The 25170-nt window shown below is 50.6% G+C and overlaps 1 pseudogene; it reads left to right on the top strand.

The window, feature by feature from the left end:
- The first annotated feature begins 6024 nt into the window (after positions 1–6024).
- LOC124019156 lies at positions 6025–24031 on the top strand (annotated as a pseudogene).
- Positions 24032–25170: the final 1139 nt, after the last annotated feature.

Raw genomic sequence — 25170 nt, 5'->3', positions numbered from 1 at the left:
AACCTCAACCCCTACCCTAAACCCTAACCTTAACCTTAACCTTAACCCAAACCCTAACCTTAACCTTAACCCCTACCCTAAACCCTAACCTTAACCCCTACCCTAAACCCTAAACCCTACCCTAAACCCTAACCTTAACCCCTACCCTAAACCCTAACCTTAACCCCTAACCTAAACCCTAACCCCTACCCTAAACCCTAACCTTAACCCCTACCCTAAACCCCTACCCTAAACCTTAACCTTAACCCAAACCCTAAACCTTAACCCTAACCCTAACCTTAACCTGAACCTTAACCCCTAACCTAAACCCTAACCCTAACCTTAACCTTAACCTTAACCTTAACCCCTACCCTAAACCCTAACCCTAACCTTAACCCTAACCTTAACCTTAACCTTAACCTTAACCTTAACCTTAACCCCTACCCTAAACCCTAACCTTGACCTTAACCCCTACCCTAACCTTAACCTTAACCCCTACCCTAAACCCTAACCCTAACCTTAACCTTAACCTTAACCCCTACCCTAAACCTTAACCCTAACCTTAACCTTAACCCCTACCCTAAACCCTAACCTTAACCCTAACCCTAACCTTAACCTTAACCTTAACCCTAACCCTAAACCCTAACCCTAACCCTAACCCTAACCCTAACCATAACCTTAACCCTAACCCCTACCCTAAACCCTAACCCTAACCTTAACCTTAACCCCTACCCTTACCCTAACCTTAACCCTAACCAAACCCTAATCCTAAACCTACTCTTAACCTTAACCTTAAACCCTACCCTAAAACCTAACCTTAACCCCTACCCTAACCCTAACCCTAACCCTAACCCTAACCCTCCTACTCTTAACCTTTACCTCAACCATTTTAAATGTCAACTTCAATGGGGGTAGGGACGTCCCAAGGATACCATATTGCACAAGACCTTTCTAACATGGCTGTGCTCTGAATGACAAGTATTACACAACCTGTTGGCTGTCTCTCTCTTTTGTGTTGTAGTTTTTCATCCGGCGGCCACCATTTGTAATTTCCCCCTGCAGGGAGAGAGATAGCCCTACGGTGGAACAGGAACCATAGACTGAGAAATTTACATTTCACAGAACATCTTGTGGCTTGTGCCCTCTTCTCCCCCTCTCCTCCCTCCCTCCATCTCTCTCTCTCTCTCCATTCTGCGCTCCCTCCTGCCCTCTTGTCTTCTCTCCCTCTCCTCCCTCCCTCCATCTCTCTCTCTCCATTCTGCGCTCCCTCCTGCCCTCTCCTCCCTCCATCTCTCTCTCCATTATGCGCTCCCTCCTGCCCTCTTCTCTCCCTCTCCTCCCTCCCTCCATCTCTCTCTCTCTCTCTCCATTCTGCGCTCTCTCCTGCCCTCTCCTCCCCCTCTCCTCCCCCTCTCCTCCCTCCTTCATCTCTTTCTCTCCATTCTGCGCTCCCTCCTGCCCTCTTCTCCCCCTCTCCTCCCTCCCTCCATCTCTCTCTCTCTCTCTCCATTCTGCGCTCTCTCCTGCCCTCTCCTCCCCCTCTCCTCCCTCCATCTCTCTCTCCATTATGTGCTCCCTCCTGCCCTCTTCTCCCCCTCTCCTCTCTCCCTCCATCTCTCTCTCTCTCTCCATTCTGCGCTCTCTCCTGCCCTCTCCTCCCCCTCTCCTCCCTCCATCTCTCTCTCTCTCTCCATTCTGCGCGCTCTCCTGCCCTCTCCTCCCCCTCTCCTCCCTCCATCTCTTTCTCTCCATTCTGCGCTCCCTCCTGCCCTCTTCTCCCCCTCTCCTCCCTCCCTCCATCTCTCTCTCTCTCTCTCCATTCTGCGCTCTCTCCTGCCCTCTCCTCCCCCTCTCCTCCCTCCATCTCTCTCTCCATTATGCGCTCCCTCCTGCCCTCTTCTCCCCCTCTCCTCCCTCCCTCCATCTCTCTCTCTCTCTCTCCATTCTGCGCGCCCTCCTGCCCTCTTCTCCCCCTCTCCTCCCTCCATCGCTCTCTCTCCATTCTATGTTCCTCCATCTGAGAGAGAGAGACAGATGTGTGCCCTGGAGTGAACTTGTCTGCCTGTGTTATTAGCTATGCGTATCTCTACACCCGACAAGCAGTGTGTGTGTGTGTGTGTGTGTGTGTGTGTGTGTGTGTGTGTGTGTGTGTGTGTGTGTGTGTGTGTGTGTGTGTGTGTGTGTGTGTGTGTGTGTGTGTGTGTGTGTGTGTGTGTGTGTGTGTGTGTGGTCCACGCCTCGCCTAGATGCCCCCTCTCCCCTCTGCAAACCAAAACTGATTCAGGCAGTCTGTGGTATTTTTAATAAATCTCTGGGGATTTCTTTTTCAGAAAAAGAGCGAATGAGTGTTGTCACGCCTCAGTACTCACGCAGGGGAATAGATAGTGCCAAGGCAGTCAGTGTTAAATTGACTTGTGAGAGGAGAGAGAGAGAGCGGGGAAGAGAGAAAGACAGAGTGGGCGAGAGAGAGGGGGGGGGCCTGGAAGGCACAAATCAATACGTTTTTCATTCAGACACTTTTCAAGATTAGTTGGAATGAGAAAACAACTATGTTTGAGTGTTCGAGATCACAGTGATTTTGAACCATTAATTTTGCCACAGATGTTGTTTCTGCCAGCTACAATCTCTTCTTGGCTCCCTAAAATATTTATATTTCCTCACCATTAAATATATTCAAATACTCTGAGAGAGAGAGAGGCTAGTTTTGACACCACCAGTGGGACCGCAATAAATCAGGTGTCGGGACGAAAATGGCCCCGGGCCACAGGTTTCAGACCCCATTCTAGTGACAAGGGGTAGATTTGGGAATGGGCATTGAGTGCTGATCTAGGATCAAGTCCCCCTTGTCCATATAAACTAAATGATTGTGATCTAAAAGGCTAAACTGATCCTAGATCAACACTCCTACTCTGAGACGCTTGATTCATATGGTCGCTGTACCCAAGGGGAACCTCTACCTAGGGTCTAGCTGACTTCATCCTCATCCTGTACAACTGACAGAGAGGCTAACAGCTGGGATAGTTGGAACGGAACCCCCCTTGGCCGTGCATTCTGATGTGTATATATAGCTTCTGCTGGTATGAACGGTATTCCACTGCAGGGCATTCTTCTTTTCTCACTCCGTCCCAAGCCTGGGTTCAAATACTATTTGATATCATTTCAAATACTTGATCTGTGCTTGATTGAGCTTGCCTGGCATAATGGACGAATAGAATAGTTTACAACACTGTAAACCCCACCTATGTGGCACTCCAGGCAGGCGAGAGCAAAGATTTAAAATACTAATTGAACCCAGGTCTGCTCCAGAGTTCAGTTCAGCACAGTGCAAAACAGAATGTGGTTCTACCTGCAGGTACCTGGAGCCCCAAACACACTTGACTAGGAAAAATGGAAGCACAGTTTTTATCTACAAGGGACTTTGGAGTCATTTTAGAACGAACACAAGAAAGACAGAACACTGTTAATGAATGTATTCAGACAGACAGGGGACATAGCACTCATTAAAGTGGGGACACACAGTGGTTGAGCCAGTGGTTGTCTCAATTTAAGGGTCTTCGTCAAATTACCCAGACAGACAGCAAGTACCCAGGGATCCAGGAAGGGAAAACTTCAAAGCCGCCAATCACATATCCCTTTTAATATTCTACTGTCTCACTAGCAAATGGTGGATGTGTGTTTCTTGATTTGGAATTCTGTTCAAATCAATTAGGAAAACTTAGATTTGACCTCAACTTTTGATTGAAATAGAATCCCCTATGTGTCTCGTCAGATCTCCTCCCCTCCCCTCCCCTCTGTGTCTCATCAGGTCTCCCCTCCCCTCCCCTCCCCTCCCCTCCCCTCCCCTCCCCTCCCCTCCCCTCCCCTCCCCTCCCCTCCCCTCTGTGTCTAGTCAGGTCTTTAGTGAAGCTCCTAGTGAGGTCCCTAGTGAGGTCCCTAGTGAGGTCCCTAGTGAAGCTCCTAGTGAGGTCCCTAGTGAGGCTCCTAGTGAGGTCCCTAGTGAGGCTCCTAGTGAAGCTCTTAGTGAGGTCCCTAGTGAGGCTCCTAGTGAGGTCCCTAGTGAGGCTCCTAGTGAAGCTCTTAGTGAGGTCCCTAGTGAAGCTCCTAGTGAGGTCCCTAGTGAGGCTCCTAGTGAGGTCCCTAGTGAGACTCCTAGTGAAGCTCTTAGTGAGATCCCTAGTGAAGCTCTTAGTGAGGTCCCTAGTGAGGCTCCTAGTGAGGTCCCTAGTGAGGCTCCTAGTGAGGTCCCTAGTGAAGCTCTTAGTGAGGTCCCTAGTGAAGCTCCTAGTGAGGTCCCTAGTGAGGCTCCTAGTGAGGTCCCTAGTGAGACTCCTAGTGAAGCTCTTAGTGAGATCCCTAGTGAAGCTCTTAGTGAGGTCCCTAGTGAGGCTCCTAGTGAGGTCCCTAGTGAGGCTCCTAGTGAGGTCCCTAGTGAAGCTCTTAGTGAGATCCCTAGTGAAGCTCTTAGTGAGGTCCCTATTGAGGCCCCTAGTGAAGCTCTTAGTGAGGCCCCTCAGACAGAAGTTTTAGTCCTTAAAAAAATATATATTGTCACCGATTATTTAAAAAAAAATCTAATGTAAAAGAGTTTAAATTAAACAGAGCTGAGTCTGATGATAGACAGATATGTCTGTCTCTTCTCATATTAATGCCAGATGAGTTATCTTGGGAGCAGAGCAGATCAGACAGGAAAAAAAAGAAATATATTATGTTAATTATGTCGATTGGTGATATTTGGCTTTTTCAGGCTTTTTGAGAATTTCCTGTCCTATGATTCCTGTGAACTAAGTCACCTTCATGGAACTTCAGAGTGTCCAGCATTCCGAGAATGTCTGGCAGGCAGGGAATTCTGCTTCTCTTAGATTCCTGGATAATCCGCTCTGTCAGGAGTCTAGCTCTAGTCTGGGTACCAGTCTTTGTAGCTGACATTAATCTCATTGCTACTCCGGTGGTGGCAGGAGTGGAATGTTATAGCTGAATAGAGAATGGAAACCAGGCTAGTCTAGACCCACACATGGTCTGAATGTATGCAGTTTGGAAAAGATGGGGAAGGGGGGGGGGGCAATGTTCTCGGGGATCATCAAGCTGTTGACCTGGGTTGAGGGGGAGAGGGGAGAGGTTGCTGGGGGGAAGCTCAGGTGACAGAGTTGGGTTGGGGAGTCTGTTATGCACGGAATGTGCTAGTTCCTTTTTGCGTCGCTGCATATGGTCCTACAGATGTAGCTTCCGTCTATGAGAGTGTCTCAGCAGTCTAACAAAGCTTTCTGTCCCCATCCACCATATTGTTTTCACCGACTGTCCAGGTTTTGAGATCAATGCAGATTAAGAAGAAAAGAAGAAGAGAGGTGGCCCCAACTCATTGAACGACTTTACTATAACCTACTTTATTCATTTATAACACATTCACAGTGCACTCATAGCCCTCTTCTTCTCAACAGCTCCTTCAACTGATTTCATTCAGTCCCACACTTACTATAGGTTATATATGGTGGCACTGGAAGTTAAGTGGTTGACATATTGGTACATAATAAACATAACCTACTTCTACAATGTGCATATGGCATTGAACTTGACTAACCTACTACTACAATGTGCATATGGCATTGAACTTGACTAACCTACTTCTACAATGTGCATATGGCATTGAACTTGACTAACCTACTTCTACAATGTGCATATGGCATTGAACTTGACTAACCTACTACTACAATGTGCATATGGCATTGAACTTGAAACCTACTGTGCATATGGCATTGAACTTGACTAACTTACTACTACAATGTGCATATGGCATTGAACTTGACTAACCTACTTCTACAATGTGCATATGGCATTGAACTTGACTAACCTACTACTACAATGTGCATATGGCATTGAACTTGACTAACTAAATGATATGGCATTGAACTGACCTATATTTTGGCAACTGGATGCACCACCGGAGACCACAAACCCCGCCCATAAGTGAATCAACGAGCCTAATCTTTACGCGGATTGGTAAGGAGTCGCCATTCATTGGTCCATTCTCATGCGCGTCATGACGGCTACCCGGAACACATAGAGATTGGAAGCCACGTTGACAACGAAGTGGTGTTTTGTTTCATTCCAAAACCGGTGAAATAACGGTAACTGCACCGGTGTGTCTGTCCAACGGCCAAAGGGGTTGAAAATCGTACAGAAGGTAAGAGTAGCTATTTTGCAAAGAACAATTTTATCAATGTATGTTCTGTTGTTCATTAATTCATTTATTGCCCAGTCAGACAAGCTAGCTAGTGGGAAAGCATCAAAGACCAAAATAATAACGTTACTGCACCACTAAGTTACTGTAAATAGCCATTGCTAATGTTACAAGCCCTGTTAGTTATATTTGCTCCTGCAAGAACGAATACAGATTGCGAAACAGCTACAGTAAGTGTACAATTATCTGGTTGTAGCTGGCTAGTTATGCATTACAATGTACTGATTGATGTCTTGAACCTCAAACGAGATCATGCAAGCTGCCTACTGTTAACCTACCTAACTAAATGTTATGCTAAATATTCCCAACGGAAGTATACTGAACAAAAATATAAACGCAACATACAACAATTTTACAGTTCATCTGAGGAAATCAGTCAATTGGAATAAATTAATTAGGCCCGAATCTATGTATTTCAGATGAATGGGAATGCAGATATGCGTCTGTTGGTCACTGATACCTTAAGAGAAATGGGCCTCAGGATCTCGTCACGTTATTTCGGTGCATTCAAATTGCCATCGATAAAATGCAATTGTGTTTTTTTGTCCATAGTTTATTCCGGGCCCATACTATAACCACACCGCCACCATGGGGCACTCTGTATACAACGTTGACCTCAGAAAACCGCTCGCACACATGACTCCATACACGTAGTCTGCGGTTGTGAGGCTGGTTGGACATACTGCCAAATTCTCTAAAATGACGGAGGCAGCTTATGGTAGAGAAATAAACATTAAATGATCTGGCAACAGCTCTGGTGGACATTCCTTTATTCAGTATGCCTATTGCACACTCTCTCAACTTGAGATCTGTGGCAAAACTGCACAGTCTTAAGAGTGGCCTTTTGTTGTCCCCGGCACAAGGTGCACCTGTGTAATGATCATGCGGTTTAATCAGCTTCTTGATATGCCACACCTGTCAGGTGGATGGATTATCTTGGCAAAGGAGAAATGCTCACTAACAGGGATGTAAAGAAATTTGTGCACATAACTTGAGAGCGGTAAGCTTTTTGTGCGTGTAACTGTTTAGCTAAAGTTATTGTGCTGACTTTAATGTTTTTGTGCTGACTGTAAGATCTGGGCTTTGCAGGACAAGCCACTTCACCGGAAAGATGAGTGTAGGATTCATCGGAGCCGGCCAGCTGGCTCACGCGCTGGTGAAAGGGTTCACATCTGCGGGTAAGAAACCACCAACCGGTTATGATGACCAACAGGCCGTGACCCATTTTCTAAAATCTGTCTGGCCAGGGCAGGTCACTCTGACTGCTCGTGTACACAAGACTGGGCCCTGAAATGTCAACAAACAGTAGCTGTTATCAGTTGCAGTTCCAGTGATGCAAATCTGTGTTGTGCCCTGACCTCACCTCTCTCTTTAATCCTTTCTGTGCCCATCCTCTGTCTCTCTCTCTCTCCCCCAGGTGTAATAGCTACTCAGAGAATCATAGCCAGTTCTCCAGATACTGATCTGCCTACTGTTGCTGGCCTGAGGGTAAGAGGCAGGGATGTGTGTTTGTTCTGTTTGTGTGCGAGAGAGGGACAGGCCTGTGGAAGTGTGTGTTGTGTATGTGTGTTTAAATTGCCTTGCCTGGAAGGTGTGGATGTGTTTACGTGGCCTGGAAGGTGTGGATTAGAGGTCAACCAATTATGATTTTTCAACGCCGATACCGATTTATTGGCCCGCCAAAAAAAGCCGATACCGATTAACCTGCCGATTTAAATCAAAAATATATATTTTATGTGTGTGTTTGTAATAATGACAATTACAACAATACTGAATGAACCCTTTTATTTTAGCTTAATATAATACATAAATAAACTATATTTAGTCTCAAATAAATAATGAAACATGTTCAATATGGTTTAAATAATGCAAAAACAGTGTCGGAGAAGAAAGTAAAAGTGCAATATGTGCCAATGTAAAAAAAAGCCAACGTTTAAGCTCCTTGCTCAGAACATGAGAACATATGAAACCTGGTGGTTCAATATTCCCAGTTAAGAAGTTTTAGGTTGTATTTATTATAGGAATTATGACGCGTCAACTGTTTCTCTCTACCATTTGTATTTCATATACCTTTGACTATTGGATGTTCTAATAGGCACTTTAGTATTGCCAGTCTCATCTCAGGAATGAATAGGCTTGAAGTCATAAACAGCGCTGTGCATCAAGCATTGCTAAGAGCTGCTGGCAAACGCAGTAAAGTGCTGTTTGAATGAATGCTTACGAGCCTGCTGCTGCCTACCACCGCTCAGTCAGACTGCTCTATCAAATATCAAATCATGGACTTAATTCTAATGAACACACAGCCTTTGATCATTAATATGGTCAAATACGGAACCATTCTGTATTTTATCTAACGGGTGGCATCCATAAGTCTAAATATTGTGCAATGTAACAGCAACCTTCAATGTTGTGTCATAATTGTGTAAAATTCTGTTTTGCAACGAGCCAGGCGGCCCAAACTGCTGCATATACCCTGACTCTGCTTGCACTGAACGCAAGAGAAGTGACACAATTTCCCTAGTTAATATTGCCTGCTAAAATGCATTTATTTTAACTAAATATGCAGGTTTTAAAAAATATTCTTCTGTGTATTGATTTTAAGAAAGGCATTGATGTTTATGGTTAGGTACGTTCGTGCAACGATTGTGGTTGGTTTGCGAATGCTCTTTTGTTAAATCGTCACCCGTTTGGTAAAGTTGAAGTAGACTGTGATCTGACGATAAATTTAACAGGCACCACATTGATTATATGCAACACAGGACAAGCTAGTTAACGTAGTAATATCATCAAGGCTAGGCTACCTGGGGCGGCAGGTAGCCTAGCGGTTAGAGGCGGGTAGCCTAGTGGTTAGAGCTTTGGACTAGTAACCGAAAGGTTGCAAGAATGAATTCCCGAGCTGTTCTGTCGTTCTGCCCCTGAACAAAACTTGCCTAGTTATTTTTTTTTTTTTTTTTTTTTTTTTTTTTTACCTTTATTTAACTAGTGATTGACTGTTTTTTCATAAGTTAAGTTTAAAGCTAGCTAGCAACTTACCATGGCCACAAGGTCCTTTTTACCCTGCACTCGCGTAACAGGTGGTCAGCTGATGTGTTTGCGTGGCCCTGGAGGGGTGGGGGTGTTTGCATGGCCTGGAGGGGGTGTTTGCATGCCCCTGGAGGGGGTGGGGGTGTTTGCGTGGCCTGGAGGGGGTGTTTGCGTGGCCTGGAGGGGGTGTTTGCGTGGCCTGGAGGGGGTGTTTGCGTGGCCTGGAGGGGGTGTTTGCGTGGCCTGGAGGGGTGGCCTGTTTGCGTGGCCTGGAGGGGGTGTTTGCGTGGCCTGGAGGGGGTGTTTGCGTGGCCTGGTGGGGGGAGGTGTGTTTGCGTGGCCTGTGGGGGTGTTTACGTGGCCTTGAGGGTGTCTGTCTGTGTCTGAGTGTATAGGTAGGTAATGCTTCAACGTTTGTATGAGGGCTCTGCATTGTGTGTGTACACATCCTAGAAGGCCTTGCATATTCATTCTTAACCTGTTTCTCCCTCTGTCTTCCTGTCTTTCTGTCTCTCCCTCCTCCTCTAGAAAATGGGTGCTATCCTCACCACCAGTAACAAGGAGGTGGTGAACAAGAGCGATGTCCTGTTCCTGGCAGTCAAACCCCACATCATCCCCTTTGTGCTGGATGAGATTGGACCAGACATAGAGGACAGACACCTTATAGTGTCCTGTGCTGCAGGAGTCACCATCAGTTCTATAGAGAAGGTCAGAAAACACACACTTGCATGGACACACAGAGAAGGTCAGAACCTGTCCTGGACCGGTCTGGTGGAGTCACCATCAGCTCTATAGAGAAGGTCAGAACCTGTCCTGGACCGGTCTGGTGGAGTCACCATCAGCTCTATAGAGAAGGGCGGAACCTGTCCTGGACCGGTCTGGTAGAGTCACCATCAGCTCTATAGAGAAGGTCAGAACCTGTCCTGGACCGGTCTGGTAGAGTCATCATCAGCTCCATAGAGAAGGGCATAACCTGTCCTGGACCGGTCTGGTGGAGTCACCATCAGCTCTATAGAGAAGGGCGGAACCTGTCCTGGACCGGTCTGGTGGAATCACCATCAGCTCTATAGAGAAGGGCAGAACCTGTCCTGGACCGGTCTGGTGGAATCACCATCAGCTCTATAGAGAAGGTCAGAACCTGTCCTGGACCGGTCTGGTGGAGTCACCATCAGCTCTATAGAGAAGGGCAAAACCTGTCCTGGACCGGTCTGGTGGAGTCACCATCAGCTCTATAGAGAAGGGCAGAACCTGTCCTGGACCGGTCTGGTAGAGTCCATGGATCAATTGAAAAATAGTCTTGTGAGGTAGTGCCTATTTAGTTCTGTCCTCCATGTCAGAGGAAAACATAATGCAATGTTTTATGGTCACATGGGTATAGTGAAATGTTTTGTTTTACAGGGTCAGCCATAGTAGTACTGCGCCCATGAAGAAAATTAGGATTAAGTGCCTTGCTCAAGGGCACATGGACAGAGTTGTTGTTGTTGTTAATATTATTCTCATTGGCTCTTGGATTTGAACTAGCAACCATTCGGTAACTGGCCCAATATTGAAGAACCTAAAGAACGGTCAATGGACCAGGTGTCTCTTTTAAACACCAGTGATGCCAGGACCCAAGAATTCCTCCGATAATCTCCTTTTATGACACTGTCCTTGTCACCTTTTGTTGGTATTTACATAACAGGGCCCTGTCTCCTCCATTTAGATGTCTCCTTCCGGTACCTCCTCCGTTTAGTAGGAGGCTCCCTCCGGTACCACCTCCGTGTAGTAGGAGGCTCCCTCCGGTACCACCTCCGTGTAGTAGGAGGCTCCCTCCGGTACCACCTCCGTGTAGTAGGAGGCTCCCTCCGGTACCACCTCCGTGTAGTAGGAGGCTCCCTCCGGTACCACCTCCGTGTAGTAGGAGGCTCCCTCCGGTACCACCTCCGTGTAGTAGGAGGCTCCCTCCGGTACCACCTCCGTGTAGTAGGAGGCTCCCTCCGGTACCACCTCCGTGTAGTAGGAGGCTCCCTCCGGTACCACCTCCGTGTAGTAGGAGGCTCCCTCCGGTACCACCTCCGTGTAGTAGGAGGCTCCCTCCGGTACCACCTCCGTGTAGTAGGAGGCTCCCTCCGGTACCACCTCCGTGTAGTAGGAGGCTCCCTCCGGTACCACCTCCATTTAGAGGCTCCTCCGGTACCACCTCCGTGTAGTAGGAGGCTCCCTCCGTGTCCTCCATTTAGATGTCTCCTTCCTGTACCTCCTCCATTTAGATGTCTTTTTCCTGTACCGCCTCCGTTTAGTAGGAGGCTCCCTCCGGGACCTCCTCTGTTTAGTAGGAGGCTCCCTCCGGGACCTCCTCCGTTTAGTAGGAGGCTCCCTCCGGGACCTCCTCCGTTTAGTAGGAGGCTCCCTCCGGTACCTCCTCCGTGTAGTAGGAGGCTCCCTCCGGTACCACCTCCGTGTAGTAGGAGGCTCCCTCCGGTACCACCTCCGTGTAGTAGGAGGCTCCCTCCGGTACCACCTCCGTGTAGTAGGAGGCTCCCTCCGGTACCACCTCCGTGTAGTAGGAGGCTCCCTCCGGTACCACCTCCGTGTAGTAGGAGGCTCCCTCCGGTACCACCTCCGTGTAGTAGGAGGCTCCCTCCGGTACCACCTCCGTGTAGTAGGAGGCTCCCTCCGGTACCTCCTCCGTGTAGTAGGAGGCTCCCTCCGGTACCACCTCCGTGTAGTAGGAGGCTCCCTCCGGGACCTCCTCCGTGTAGTAGGAGGCTCCCTCCGGGACCTCCTCCGTGTAGTAGGAGGCTCCCTCCGGGACCTCCTCCGTGTAGTAGGAGGCTCCCTCCGGGACCTCCTCCGTGTAGTAGGAGGCTCCCTCCGGGACCTCCTCCGTGTAGTAGGAGGCTCCCTCCGGGACCTCCTCCGTGTAGTAGGAGGCTCCCTCCGGTACCTCCTCCATTTAGATGTCTCCTTCCTGTACCACCTCCGTTTAGTAGGAGGCTCCCTCCGTGTCCTCCATTTAGATGTCTCCTTCCTGTACCTCCTCCGTGTAGTAGGAGGCTCCCTCCGGTACCTCCTCCGTGTAGTAGGAGGCTCCCTCCGGGACCTCCTCCGTTTAGTAGGAGGCTCCCTCCGGTACCTCCTCCATTTAGATGTCTCCTTCCTGTACCACCTCCGTTTAGTAGGAGGCTCCCTCCGTGTCCTCCATTTAGATGTCTCCTTCCTGTACCTCCTCCGTGTAGTAGGAGGCTCCCTCCGGTACCTCCTCCGTGTAGTAGGAGGCTCCCTCCGGTACCTCCTCCGTGTAGTAGGAGGCTCCCTCCGGTACCTCCTCCGTTTAGTAGGAGGCTCCCTCCGGTACCTCCTCCGTTTAGTAGGAGGCTCCCTCCGGTACCTCCTCCATTTAGATGTCTCCTTCCTGTACCACCTCCGTTTAGTAGGAGGCTCCCTCCGTGTCCTCCATTTAGATGTCTCCTTCCTGTACCTCCTCCGTTTAGTAGGAGGCTCCCTCCGGGACCTCCTCCGTGTAGTAGGAGGCTCCCTCTGGTACCACCTCCGTTTAGTAGGAGGCTCCCTCTGGTACCACCTGTGTGTAGTATGAGGCTCCCTCCGGTACCACCTGTGTGTAGTATGAGGCTCCCTCCGGTACCTCCTCCGTGTAGTATGAGGCTCCCTCCGGTACCTCCTGCATGTAGCAGGAGGCTCCCTCCGGTAACACCTCTAACCAATATTATCATCCTCAGTCTGACCTCCCCCCATCCATCCACTCACACATGTTCTCTTGTCAAATAATTGATCTTGACAAATCTTACAAGTGTTTCTCTCTTTACCTCTCTCCCCTTCACTCACCCATCTCTCTCCCCTTCACTCACCCATCTCTCTCCCCTTCACTCACCCATCTCTCTCCCCTTCACTCACCCATCTCTCTCCCCTTCACTCACCCATCTCTCTCCCCTTCACTCACCCATCTCTCTCCCCTTCACTCACCCATCTCTCTCCCCTTCACTCACCCATCTCTCTCTCTCTCCCCTTCACTCACCCATCTCTCTCTCTCTCCCCTTCACTCACCCATCTCTCTCTCTCTCCCCTTTTCTCCCCCCAGAAGCTGCTTCAGTACCGTCCGTTCCCCAAGGTGATGAGGTGTATGACCAACACCCCCGTCGTGGTGAGAGAGGGAGCTACAGTCTACGCTACAGGAACACATGCTGAGGTACACACACACACACACATTCACTAGGCACATTCTGAGGTACGCACACGCACATTCTGAGGTACGCACACGCACATTCTGAGGTACGCACACGCACATTCTGAGGTACGCACACGCACATTCTGAGGTACGCACACGCACATTCTGAGGTACGCACACGCACATTCTGAGGTACGCACACGCACATTCTGAGGTACGCACACGCACATTCTGAGGTACGCACACGCACATTCTGAGGTACGCACACGCACACTCTGAGGTACGCACACGCACACTCTGAGGTACGCACACGCACACTCTGAGGTACGCACACGCACACTCTGAGGTACGCACACGCACACTCTGAGGTACGCACACTCTGAGGTACGCACACTCTGAGGTACGCACACTCTGAGGTACGCACACTCTGAGGTACGCACACGCACACTCTGAGGTACGCACACTCTGAGGTACGCACACGCTAGGCACATTCTGAGGTACGCACACGCTAGGCACATTCTGAGGTACGCACACGCTAGGCACATTCTGAGGTACGCACTCGCTAGGCACATTCTGAGGTACGCATTCACTAGGCACATTCTGAGGTACATTCATTCATTCTAGGCACACATTCACTAGGCACCAAACAGAAGAAAACCGGGTGAACCTGTTTCCGTTGGGGGGAAAAAAAATTCTACAGTGAAATAAGGGTAAAATCTCCATCTCTTATCTTAATACCGTTCTCGCTTTCCCCATCCCCCCCCCAGGTGGAGGATGGTAAGTTGTTGGAACAGCTGATGGCCAGTGTTGGGTTCTGTACAGAGGTGGAGGAGGACCTTATCGATGCAGTCACCGGCCTCAGTGGCAGCGGCCCCGCCTACGTGAGTCACTGACCTATCACAGAGGGGTAGAGGGGCCTGGCCATGCCTACGTGAGTCACTGATCTATCATGGAGGGGTAGAGGGGCCTGGCCATGTGAGTCACTGACCTATCATAGAGGGGCCTGGCCGTGCCTACGTGAGTCACTGACCTATCATAGAGGGGCCTGGCCGTGCCTACGTGAGTCACTGACCTATCATAGAGGGGCCTGGCCATGCCTACGTGAGTCACTGACCTATCATAGAGGGGTAGAGGGGCCTGGCCATGCCTACGTGAGTCACTGACCTATCATAGAGGGGTAGAGGGGCCTGGCCATGTCTACGTGAGTCACTGATCTATCATAGAGGGGTAGAGGGGCCTGGCCATGCCTACGTGAGTCACTGACCTATCATAGAGGGGTAGAGGGGCCTGGCCATGCCTACGTGAGTCACTGACCTATCATAGAGGGGTAGAGGGGCCTGGCCATGCCTACGTGAGTCACTGACCTATCATAGAGGGGTAGAGGGGCCTGGCCATGCCTACGTGAGTCACTGACCTATCATAGAGGGGTAGAGGGGCCTGGCCATGCCTACGTGAGTCACTGACCTATCATAGAGGGGTAGAGGGGCCTGGCCATGCCTACGTGAGTCACTGACCTATCATAGAGGGGTAGAGGGGCCTGGCCATGCCTATGTGAGTCACTGACCTATCATAGAGGGGCCTGGCCATGCCTACGTGAGTCACTGACCTATCATAGAGGGGCCTGGCCATGCCTACGTGAGTCACTGACCTATCATAGAGGGGCCTGGCCATGCCTACGTGAGTCACTGACCTATCATAGAGGGGCCTGGCCATGCCTACGTGAGTCACTGACCTATCATAGAGGGGCCTGGCCATGCCTACGTGAGTCACTGACCTATCATAGAGGGGCCTGGCCATGCCTATGTGAGTCACTGACCTATCATAGAGGGGTAGAGGGGCCTGGCCATGCCTACGTGAGTCACTGACCTATCATAGAGGGGTAGAGGGGCCTGGCCATGCCTACGTGAGTCACTGACCTATCATAGAGGGGTAGAGGGGCCTGGCCATGCCTACGTGAGTCACTGACCTATCATAGAGGGGTAGAGGGGCCTGGCCATGCCTACGTGAGTCACTGACCTATCATAGAGGGGTAGAGGGGCCTGGCCATGCCTACGTGAGTCACTGACCTATCATAGAGGGGTAGAGGGGCCTGGCCATGTGAGTCACTGACCTATCATAGAGGGGCCTGGCCATGCCTACGTGAGTCACAGACCTATCATAGAGGGGTAGAGGGGCCTGGCCATGCCTACGTGAGTCACTGACCTATCATAGAGGGGTAGAGGGGCCTGGCCATGCCTACGTGAGTCACTGACCTATCATAGAGGGGCCTGGCCATGCCTACGTGAGTCACTGACCTATCATAGAGGGGCCTGGCCATGCCTACGTGAGTCACTGACCTATCATAGAGGGGTAGAGGGGCCTGGCCATGCCTACGTGAGTCACTGACCTATCATAGAGGGGTAGAGGGGCCTGGCCATGTGAGTCACTGACCTATCATAGAGGGGCCTGGCCATGCCTACGTGAGTCACTGACCTATCATAGAGGGGTAGAGGGGCCTGGCCATGCCTACGTGAGTCACTGACCTATCATAGAGGGGTAGAGGGGCCTGGCCATGCCTACGTGAGTCACTGACCTATCATAGAGGGGTAGAGGGGCCTGGCCATGCCTACGTGAGTCACTGACCTATCATAGAGGGGTAGAGGGGCCTGGCCATGCCTACGTGAGTCACTGACCTATCATAGAGGGGTAGAGGGGCCTGGCCATGCCTACGTGAGTCACTGACCTATCATAGAGGGGCCTGGCCATGAGTCACTGACCTATCATAGGCCATGCCTACGTGAGTCACTGACCTATCATAGAGGGGTAGAGGGGCCTGGCCATGCCTACGTGAGTCACTGACCTATCATAGAGGGGTAGAGGGGCCTGGCCATGCCTACGTGAGTCACTGACCTATCATAGAGGGGTAGAGGGGCCTGGCCATGCCTACGTGAGTCACTGACCTATCATAGAGGGGTAGAGGGGCCTGGCCATGCCTACGTGAGTCACTGACCTATCATAGAGGGGTAGAGGGGCCTGGCCATGCCTACGTGAGTCACTGACCTATCATAGAGGGGTAGAGGGGCCTGGCCATGCCTACGTGAGTCACTGACCTATCATAGAGGGGCCTGGCCATGCCTACGTGAGTCACTGACCTATCATAGAGGGGCCTGGCCATGCCTACGTGAGTCACTGACCTATCATAGAGGGGTAGAGGGGCCTGGCCATGCCTACGTGAGTCACTGACCTATCATAGAGGGGTAGAGGGGCCTGGCCATGCCTACGTGAGTCACTGACCTATCATAGAGGGGTAGAGGGGCCTGGCCATGCCTACGTGAGTCACTGACCTATCATAGAGGGGTAGAGGGGCCTGGCCATGCCTACGTGAGTCACTGACCTATCATAGAGGGGTAGAGGGGCCTGGCCATGCCTACGTGAGTCACTGACCTATCATAGAGGGGTAGAGGGGCCTGGCCATGCCTACGTGAGTCACTGACCTATCATAGAGGGGTAGGGGGCCTGGCCATGTGAGTCACTGACCTATCATAGAGGGGCCTGGCCATGCCTACGTGAGTCACTGACCTATCATAGTCACTGACCTATCATAGAGGGGCCTGGCCATGCCTACGTGAGTCACTGACCTATCATAGAGGGGTAGAGGGGCCTGGCCATGCCTACGTGAGTCACTGACCTATCATAGAGGGGTAGAGGGGCCTGGCCATGGAGTGAGTCACTGACCTATCATAGGGGGCCTGGCCATGCCTACGTGAGTCACTGACCTATCATAGAGGGGCCTGGCCATGCCTACGTGAGTCACTGACCTATCATAGAGGGGCCTGGCCATGCCTACGGAGTCACTGACCTATCATAGCCTGGCCATGCCTACGTGAGTCACTGACCTATCATAGAGGGGCCTGGCCATGCCTACGTGAGTCACTGACCTATCATAGAGGGGCCTGGCCATGCCTACGTGAGTCACTGACCTATCATAGAGGGGCCTGGCCATGCCTACGTGAGTCACTGACCTATCATAGAGGGGCCTGGCCATGCCTACGTGAGTCACTGACCTATCATAGAGGGGCCTGGCCATGCCTACGTGAGTCACTGACCTATCATAGAGGGGTAGAGGGGCCTGGCCATGCCTACGTGAGTCACTGACCTATCATAGAGGGGCCTGGCCATGCCTACGTGAGTCACTGACCTATCATAGAGGGGTAGAGGGGCCTGGCCATGCCTACGTGAGTCACTGACCTATCATAGAGGGGCCTGGCCATGCCTACGTGAGTCACTGACCTATCATAGAGGGGCCTGGCCATGCCTACGTGAGTCACTGACCTATCATAGAGGGGTAGAGGGGCCTGGCCATGCCTACGTGAGTCACTGACCTATCATAGAGGGGTAGAGGGGCCTGGCCATGTGAGTCACTGACCTATCATAGAGGGGCCTGGCCATGCCTACGTGAGTCACTGACCTATCATAGAGGGGGGGCCTGGCCAGAGGGGCCTGGCCATGCCTACGTGAGTCACTGACCTATCATAGAGGGGTAGAGGGGCCTGGCCATGCCTACGTGAGTCACTGACCTATCATAGAGGGGTAGAGGGGCCTGGCCATGCCTACGTGAGTCACTGACCTATCATAGAGGGGCCTGGCCATGCCTACGTGAGTCACTGACCTATCATAGAGGGGTAGAGGGGCCTGGCCATGCCTACGTGAGTCACTGACCTATCATAGGCCATGGGGTAGAGGGGCCTGGCCATGCCTACGTGAGTCACTGACCTATCATAGAGGGGTAGAGGGGCCTGGCCATGCCTACGTGAGTCACTGACCTATCATAGAGGGGTAGAGGGGCCTGGCCATGTGAGTCACTGACCTATCATAGAGGGGCCTGGCCATGCCTACGTGAGTCACTGACCTATCATAGAGGGGTAGAGGGGCCTGGCCATGCCTACGTGAGTCACTGACCTATCATAGAGGGGTAGAGGGGCCTGGCCATGCCTACGTGAGTCACTGACCTATCATAGAGGGGCCTGGCCATGCCTACGTGAGTCACTGACCTATCATAGAGGGGCCTGGCCATGCCTACGTGAGTCACTGACCTATCATAGAGGGGCCTGGCCATGCCTACGTGAGTCACTGACCTATCATAGAGGGGCCTGGCCATGCCTACGTGAGTCACTGACCTATCATAGAGGGGCCTGGCCATGCCTATGTGAGTCACTGACCTATCATAGAGGGGTAGAGGGGCCTGGCCATGTCTACGTGAGTCACTGACCTATCATAGAGGGGTAGAGGGGCCTGGCCATGCCTACGTGAGTCACTGACCTATCATAGAGGGGCCTGGCCATGCCTACGTGAGTCACTGACCTATCATAGAGGGGTAGAGGGGCCTGGCCATGCCTACGTGAGTCACTGACCTATCATAGAGGGGTAGAGGGGCCTGGCCATGCCTACGTGAGTCACTGACCTATCATAGAGGGGCCTGGCCATGTGAGTCACTGACCTATCATAGAGGGGCCTGGCCATGCCTACGTGAGTCACAGACCTATCATAGAGGGGTAGAGGGGCCTGGCCATGCCTACGTGAGTCACTGACCTATCATAGAGGGGCCTGGCCATGCCTACGTGAGTCACTGACCTATCATAGAGGGGTAGAGGGGCCTGGCCATGCCTACGTGAGTCACTGACCTATCATAGAGGGGTAGAGGGGCCTGGCCATGCCTACGTGAGTCACTGACCTATCATAGAGGGGTAGAGGGGCCTGGCCATGCCTACGTGAGTCACTGACCTATCATAGAGGGGTAGAGGGGCCTGGCCATGCCTACGTGAGTCACTGACCTATCATAGAGGGGTAGAGGGGCCTGGCCATGCCTACGTGAGTCACTGACCTATCATAGAGGGGCCTGGCCATGCCTACGTGAGTCACTGACCTATCATAGAGGGGCCTGGCCATGCCTACGTGAGTCACTGACCTATCATAGAGGGGTAGAGGGGCCTGGCCATGCCTACGTGAGTCACTGACCTATCATAGAGGGGTAGAGGGGCCTGGCCATGTGAGTCACTGACCTATCATAGAGGGGCCTGGCCATGCCTACGTGAGTCACTGACCTATCATAGAGGGGTAGAGGGGCCTGGCCATGCCTACGTGAGTCACTGACCTATCATAGAGGGGTAGAGGGGCCTGGCCATGCCTACGTGAGTCACTGACCTATCATAGAGGGGTAGAGGGGCCTGGCCATGCCTACGTGAGTCACTGACCTATCATAGAGGGGCCTGGCCATGCCTACGTGAGTCACTGACCTATCATAGAGGGGCCTGGCCATGCCTACGTGAGTCACTGACCTATCATAGAGGGGCCTGGCCATGCCTACGTGAGTCACTGACCTATCATAGAGGGGCCTGGCCATGCCTATGTGAGTCACTGACCTATCATAGAGGGGTAGAGGGGCCTGGCCATGTGAGTCACTGACCTATCATAGAGGGGCCTGGCCATGTCTACGTGAGTCACTGACCTATCATAGAGGGGTAGAGGGGCCTGGCCATGTGAGTCACTGACCTATCATAGAGGGGCCTGGCCATGCCTACGTGAGTCACAGACCTATCATAGAGGGGTAGAGGGGCCTGGCCATGCCTACGTGAGTCACTGACCTATCATAGAGGGGTAGAGGGGCCTGGCCATGCCTACGTGAGTCACTGACTTATCATAGAGGGGCCTGGCCATGCCTACGTGAGTCACTGACCTATCATAGAGGGGTAGAGGGGCCTGGCCATGCCTACGTGAGTCACTGACCTATCATAGAGGGGTAGAGGGGCCTGGCCATGCCTACGTGAGTCACTGACCTATCATAGAGGGGTAGAGGGGCCTGGCCATGCCTACGTGAGTCACTGACCTATCATAGAGGGGTAGAGGGGCCTGGCCATGCCTACGTGAGTCACTGACCTATCATAGAGGGGTAGAGGGGCCTGGCCATGCCTACGTGAGTCACTGACCTATCATAGAGGGGTAGAGGGGCCTGGCCATGCCTACGTGAGTCACTGACCTATCATAGAGGGGTAGAGGGGCCTGGCCATGCCTACGTGAGTCACTGACCTATCATAGAGGGGTAGAGGGGCCTGGCCACCTTCCTCCATACACATTACACACTGCTAAGAACCCACTCACAATGTATTTACCTCAGTGAGTGATTTCTGGCCTAAATAAAGAAGTGGTTGTGTGTGTGATGACAGGCGTTCACAGCTCTGGATGCCCTCGCCGATGGAGGGGTGAAGATGGGTCTACCCAGGAGACTAGCGGTCAGACTGGGAGCTCAGGCACTACTGGTCAGTAACATCATAGTATCACACTGTAACATAGCATCACACTGTCACACGTCATTACACTGTCACACGTCATTACACTGTCACACGTCATTACACTGTCACACGTCATTACACTGTCACACATCACTACACTGTCACACGTCATTACACTGTCACACATCACTACACTGTCACACGTCATTACACTGTCACACGTCATTACACTGTCACACGTCATTACACTGTCACACGTCATTACACTGTCACACGTCATTACACTGTCACACGTCATTACACTGTCACACGTCATTACACTGTCACACGTCATTACACTGTCACACGTCATTACACTGTCACACGTCATTACACTGTCACACGTCATTACACTGTCACACGTCATTACACTGTCACACGTCATTACACTGTCACACGTCATTACACTGTCACACGTCATTACACTGTCACACGTCATTACACTGTCACACGTCATTACACTGTCACACGTCATTACACTGTCACACGTCGTTACACTGTCACACGTCGTCACACTGTCACACGTCGTCACACTGTCACACGTCGTCACACTGTCACACGTCGTCACACTGTCACACGTCGTCACACTGTCACACGTCGTCACACTGTCACACGTCGTCACACTGTCACACGTCGTCACACTGTCACACGTCGTCACACTGTCACACGTCGTCACACTGTCACACGTCGTCACACTGTCACACGTCGTCACACTGTCACACGTCGTCACACTGTCACACGTCGTCACACTGTCACTCGTCGTTACACTGTCACACGTCGTTACACTGTCACACGTCGTTACACTGTCACACGTCGTTACACTGTCACACGTCGTTACACTGTCACACGTCGTTACACTGTCACACGTCGTTACACTGTCACACGTCACACGTCATTACACTGTCACACGTCATTACACTGTCACACATCATTACACTGTCACACATCATTACACTGTCACACATCATTACACTGTCACACATCATTACACTGTCACACATCATTACAGCCCATCGTCACGCTGTCGCGCGTCGTCACGCTGTCACATATCATTACAGCCCATCGTTACACCAGACAGACCAGAGTAACAGTAGTAGAATGGAGGACCGTTTCTCTGAATTCAACATGACATTTTTTAGCGTTGGAATTTCACTTTGTTGCCTGTATAAAACACATTTAAAACATTGTCACACTGCATTGTTCTTAGCCCCAGGCTAGATTGGTCCTGGGGTAGCTTAATTAACCTGTGTTCACTCAAGCATTTGCTAACTCTGGACTAAGTTTTAGTCTTGGGCTACGGAGTCACTTGTATTCCTCAGGCCTGAACTAAATGGACAAACACCATGCAACCAACACATCTGACACACGTCCAATGTTATGAGCAATACGACGTTTATTAACACATTATTTCACATTAATTCTAGACTAGCATTTGATTTCCAACAGTACTAGTTTGTATAAACCTTGCTGTCTCTGCCTGACCTCAAATCATTTTTCACTTATGAAATTACATCTCACCCCTGTAAAGACGATGCTGTGCACGAACGAGACGGCAACTTTTCTGATCCCGGCGAAATCATGCAACAATAATAATATTATCATGGATATATCCAATTACAGTAAATGTCAATATTAAATCTATGAAATAAACGAAAATGGAGAGTTTGCTGCCCTTCCAGCTGTAGAGTTTTTAGCTTTATTTAGTTGGCTGAGTAAGAAGACGTTAGCCAGCCTGCTACATAGCAACCATTTCTGTTAGGCATAGCAACCAATGTTTTTGCCCGGATGAAAGTGTTTTGTCCTCAGATGGAATAGTCCTCAATGTAACATGCTTGTGATGCGTTTCTTTACATGTACATTAAGGGATTGTGATTGGACAGTGAACATTCTAGACGATGTTCTTGACCCGGATTCACACTCACTGGCAATTTATGCACGGTGTTTCTGGGGCTAGTGTGCGCTGTCTGAGCTAACGCTACTCTGGAGCAGGGCAGCTAGCTTGTGCTAAGGTGGATGCTATCCCACTTTACAATGTGTGAACACTCGCTTAGTCCAGGGCTAACCCCAGATTGTAAATAAGGATGACCTTTGAACTGTTTTTGTCCCCCCCCCCCCCAGCTCTCATTTTAATTCTAAAATCTAAACGGAGTCAATATGATGCTCTTGCTGGTTTTGTGGTTGACTGATGGTGACTCCCTCCCTCTGTCTGTCTCTCCTCCTTCACCCACAGGGAGCAGCTAAGATGTTGTTGGACTCTGAGCTGCACCCTGGCCAGCTGAAGGACAACGTGTGTTCCCTGGGGGAGCCACCATCCACGCCCTGCACGTGATGGAGAGTGGTGGATTCCGCAGTCTGCTCATCAACGCCGTGGAGGCTTCTTGTATCAGGACACGGTGAGGGGACACACACACACACCTGAAACCAGACACACACAGACATGCTGACTTACCTCCTCCCCTCCTCCTCAGGGAGCTGCAGTTCCTAGCGGACCAGGAGCGCATCTCCCCGGCAGCCATTAAGAAGACCACCCTGGACAAGGTCCTGCAGCAGCCTGGGGTCAGCCAGGGGTCAGGGGTCAACGGCAAGCCAGGACTCAGCCTCAGGAGAAACCCCCCAGGACCTGTCAAGAAGAACAACTGAGATGGAGACACACACACACCACCTATAACACCAGGACTCAGCCTCAGGAGAAACCCCCCCCTGGATCTGTCAAGAAGAACAGCGATAGATGGACACACACACACACACCACCTATAACACCAGGACTCAGCCTCAGGAGAAACCCCCCCTGGATCTGTCAAGAAGAACAGCGATAGATGGACACACACACTCTCTCACAACATTTGGAAATGCAGCTTGCACAGACCCATAGCCTTGTCTGACAGGGAGTCCGTGTACGCACACGTGAACAGAAATGCATGTACAACATGCCGCCTGTCTACCTTGTCTTCAGTCTGTCTGAGGATGTGTGTCTCCGCGGTGATAACGACCCAATGGGCCAAAACATCAGTGAATATTTCAGATAGAAATGCAATGCATAGAGCTGACATGATTCCTTATTCTGCATGACAGGAATGCATAGAATCTGTTCTTTGCAATGCGTTTCCTTCTGAGCGTTTTCTTTTTAATGTTGCCCCTGCAGCCGAAGCAGGAAACAGATGGCTTCAGTGATGGCTTTTTTTGCCTGATGACTCAAACTGACTCTGTTCACTGCTCTGTACACTGCTCTGTTCACTGCTCTGTACACTGCTCTGTTCACTGCTCTGTACACTGCTCTGTACACTGCTCTGTACACTGCTCTGTACACTGCTCTGTACACTGCTCTGTACACTGCTCTGTACACTGCTCTGTACACTGCTCTGTTCACTGCTCTGTACACTGCTCTGTACACTGCTCTGTACACTGCTCTGTTCACTGCTCTGTTCACTGCTCTGTACACTGCTCTGTACACTGCTCTGTTCACTGCTCTGTACACTGCTCTGTACACTGCTCTGTACACTGCTCTGTTCACTGCTCTGTACACTGCTCTGTACACTGCTCTGTACACTGCTCTGTACACTGCTCTGTACACTGCTCTGTACACTGCACACGTTGAAGTTGTTTGTGGTGATGTCATAATGAGGGATGTTGTACAAAAGTCCTCAGCAATTGGATCATCTCGAACCAATCAGAGCATCAAAGCCAATGACACATTTTTTTTTTTAAATGCCTCTTTACTCACGTGTGCTTTGGTTCTGGCCCAACCCATTGGTTTCTGGGACCAATCGGAACCTTTGTTCTGGAAAACCGTCAGGGGCTGGATACTCAGATCCAGACTCATTGTGGAGAATTAATGCTAGTGGTCTAGCGTTTTCATGGGAGCAAGGCGTTTGGGTACCTAGGCAAGCCATTTCTAAGGAAGTGTCCCAAATTACACCCTGTTCTCCCCCTCCCCAATAGGGGTCAAATATAGTGCACTATAAAGGAAATAGGCTGCCATTTGGGATTTACACCAAGTGTACTATACAGACAGTTACAATGTATTTTATATGAAGCCAGATCACGCCATGAAAACCCTTTTATTTTGCTTGTTGTGATTTTCTTGGCATTATTCTTGGCATTATTCTTTGCCTACAGTGTTATTGGACTGAACAACAATTGTTTTTGTTTTTTACATATTCTATTGTCTGTATGTTGCGGTCACCATCAGGACAAAAAATGAACACTAGCCACCAGACAAGTGAACACTAGCCACTAGTAATCTGCATAGATTACCAGAACTAAACCAGACCTGGAGACGTGTTCATCTCAGTAACCACAGCAATGTGATGTAAAATCTGATCATCTGCAGACATATTCAGTCTATCTGTTAAGTGAGGAAGACTCATCCTTCAGTGAAGAAGATGCTACCATGTTATTATGTCTCTGAAAGGGAACGTGGGATTTAACCTTCCAGTATATTTACTTTATCTCCGTCGTCAGTC

Source organism: Oncorhynchus gorbuscha, unplaced genomic scaffold (assembly GCF_021184085.1).
Source record: "Oncorhynchus gorbuscha isolate QuinsamMale2020 ecotype Even-year unplaced genomic scaffold, OgorEven_v1.0 Un_scaffold_723, whole genome shotgun sequence".
Classification (NCBI taxonomy): domain Eukaryota; kingdom Metazoa; phylum Chordata; class Actinopteri; order Salmoniformes; family Salmonidae; genus Oncorhynchus; species Oncorhynchus gorbuscha.
This window is presented reverse-complemented; position numbering and strand designations above follow the sequence as displayed.